Source organism: Triticum dicoccoides, chromosome 5B (genome assembly GCF_002162155.2).
Source record: "Triticum dicoccoides isolate Atlit2015 ecotype Zavitan chromosome 5B, WEW_v2.0, whole genome shotgun sequence".
In the NCBI taxonomy this organism is placed as follows: Eukaryota; Viridiplantae; Streptophyta; class Magnoliopsida; order Poales; family Poaceae; genus Triticum; species Triticum dicoccoides.
This window is the reverse complement of record NC_041389.1, coordinates 116,143,462-116,146,605: the sequence shown is the minus strand read 5'-3', so window position 1 is coordinate 116,146,605 and position 3,144 is coordinate 116,143,462.

The window sequence follows — 3,144 nt, the reverse complement described above, 5'->3', positions numbered from 1 at the left end:
ATGTCATGTGATGCCCCTAGATCACTTTTGTGTAATAATAAGATTATTTCATTGCTTATTTTGAGTGTTACACATGTTTTTCATCTCTGGTCCAGTGAGCATTTTTGCACTACAACCCAATTAAATATTTCCCTAGAGCCTCCACCAAAATTTTGGGATATCAGTAGTAGCATGCCATCCAACTTTATGCAAAAACATAGTGATGATCTTTGGAAGAATTGAGTGAACCAACCTCTTTTTCATTCTGGACCAGACTTGGGTTTTCTACTGCAACCCTATTATTTCTTGCTCTAGTGATCTTGTGCTTTCTCATGCTTGTAGTCAACCCTGCAAAACCCCTAAGTCCAGGAGCATGCACCCTTTGGAACACTTTTGGTCCTTGCAATGACGCCATTTACTTCCTGTCCAGGAATGTAGTTTTGCAAAACTTACACTAGCAGGTATCTCCTTTTTGCAAACTAACTTCACCACCCTCTCTTGCATCCACAGAGACACTGATATGGAGATTTTGGCCACTCCAAGAACTACCTAGGTGCCTTTGGCATTTTATCAAACACCCTGAGTGCACAGCCAGATTTGGCATGACTTCAAGTTTTATTGGTGAAATTGAGCCCCTGACCAATCCACCATGTACCTTAGCTCCATTGCTAACCCTAGACTGGACCTGTTTGTTGCTAGCCTCAACTGGTCCCAGCCAACACTCCGTGTTCCCCTGCACCGCCACACCACCCCGACCAACCTGGCACCCCACAGCGCCACCGTCTGGACGGCCGTGGCGGCTAGCTGGTGGACGCTTGCAGCCCCGACCGTGTCGGCGCCGCCCAAGCCACCAGCGCTTGCCACCTGCCTCCTGGAGTAGTGCGTGCTCATCCACAACTCCGTCCTCTAGCGCGCGTCGCCGCCACGTTGCCCTAACTACAGAACGGCGGTCGCCGGCAAGCTTATCCACGGTCGCCGCAAACCGACTCGGTTGTGCTATAAAAGAGGCCCCCGAGCTCTAACCCGCACGCAGGCAGCCTCACACCATTCCACTCGTGCCCCTTTGGCCGTCAATCGAAGGGAGGGAGTCGTCTTCTTCCTATCCGGCAGCTCCATCCGCCACCATTGCCCCGGCCATTCCGGCACCACCAGGGCCTCCCGTCTCCACTCTCTCCACCAAGAACCCCCACATCCTCCCATGAGCCCGTTCCCCCACTCAATCTTGATCGGGACTCGCCGCGGGCAAGATTTCACTTTTTCCAACGACCACTGTCCACCGCGGAGCTCACCGCCGGCAGCTCCGTCCACTCCAGAGGACGAAACCACCACCGGAGTAACCGCCTCGACCCCCTGAGCCCGCGGGTAACCTCCGTTTGTTGAGCGGTGTCGCCGTTCGCAGGCGAGCGTCGCCGGAGTCCCGCCCCCTCTCTCGGGCGGAGGAAGAGGAGGGAAGTGGACTAGTCAAACCTGACCAGTGGGCCAGGCGGGCCCACTGTCAATGACTCAGGCACAGTCCACGCTGGATAAGTGGAAACACATTTCCAAAATGGGCCTTCGACGTGTACGTATATTTGGAAGCGTTTTCTTTTCTGTTTTTATTTAAATATCAGATTTTTGACCAAACTTTGACCGGCTGTATCTTTTTAAATACAGCTCCAAATGAATTAATTCTTTTTCCTACCTCTTTCAAATATTGTCTAGTTTATTTTAAGATTTATTTGAAAAATTTTCAAAACAACTTTTAGTGCTGTTTTGTGTTGTGTGTTAATTCATATATATTCTTTTAAATAGGATTTTTGAAGAGTTCAAGAATTATTTTGGATGCACCCTTCTTTCCCATGACCTGAAGGCAAGCATTCTGAACACTGGTGTAATTTTTCTGTGTGTGTTGTTTGACTTGGTGACAACACCACCCCGACACGTGCATGCGTCATTTTATGTGAGGATGTGATCCTGTTCATGGGTGCATATTAATGAGTTTATGCTAATGAAGTTGACATGATTTGTAAGGGAAATCACCGTCATACGTCTTTCATGCATACCGGAAGGGAAGCCGGGAAGGCCTCTGTCTTGGGTAGACACGGTCTTGTCCCTAGCCCTCCGCCAAGACGGCCGTGACCGGTATGGCATGAGGGGTATGTCGTGTGATGTGTCCAGCTGTTGTTTGAGATATATGCATTGTTATGCTAATCATGCAGGAAATATTACAACCTCCTGAGTCGACCGTAGATCGAGTCTTGTGCCAGTAACCCCCATACTTGCTTCGTACTACCACTCCCTCTCTACAATAAGTAGGGTACGGTTCAGTAAGTTGGCAACCCCTTTCCTAGCACACACCGTACAGAGAGGCCGTGATGGAAGATACTGGAGGCATCCGGTAGTCATGCCACCAGGTCCGGGAGCATGGGTGTTTCGGTTGTAGCCGAAGGGGGTAGCTTCCCCAGTTTTGCGCACGGTATAAATTTTGTGATCCCATGTTACGTCGAGGTTGTAGCCTCCCCACTTAGAGTTTTGCTTGACAGGTGTCGTGGGTGATTCCAGACACATGTGAGTTAAGCTGGTGTGTGCAAGTTAGGCGTGTTTCCAACAAAAAGACCGTAGACGGAATTAGTCCCGATGGACTAAAGGAATCCGTCACTCGTGGGTAAAGAGTACACCCTCTGCAGAGATTAAACCTATTCGAATAGCCGTGTCCATGGTTAAGGATTACAGTCTGGGATGGGTCAAGTGTCGGTCTTAGTGTCGGTCTTCGGAGGTGAAACTATTAGAACAGAACTGGAATCACAACTTGTGACTTGTGATAATTTATGATTATTATCTTTGTTGTGGACTAACCCGTGATATTATTGGTATTATCGAATATCCCTAGGATGATTCTACCTCCAGGATATTCACTATGATTGTTTTCTTTTAAAGCCCTTTATGCGGTGTCGCTCAGACGCTCGACTGTGGCATTTCTTTTAAAGCCCTTTATGCGGTGTCGCTCAGACGCCCGACTGTGGCTTTTCTTTTAAAGCCCTCTATGCGGTGTCGCTCAGACACCCGACTGTGGCATTTCTTTTAAAGCCCTTTATGCGGTGTCGCTCAGACGCCCGACTGTGGCATTTCTTTTAAAGCCGTTTATGCGGTGTCGCTCAGACGCCTGACTGTGGCATTTCTTTTAAA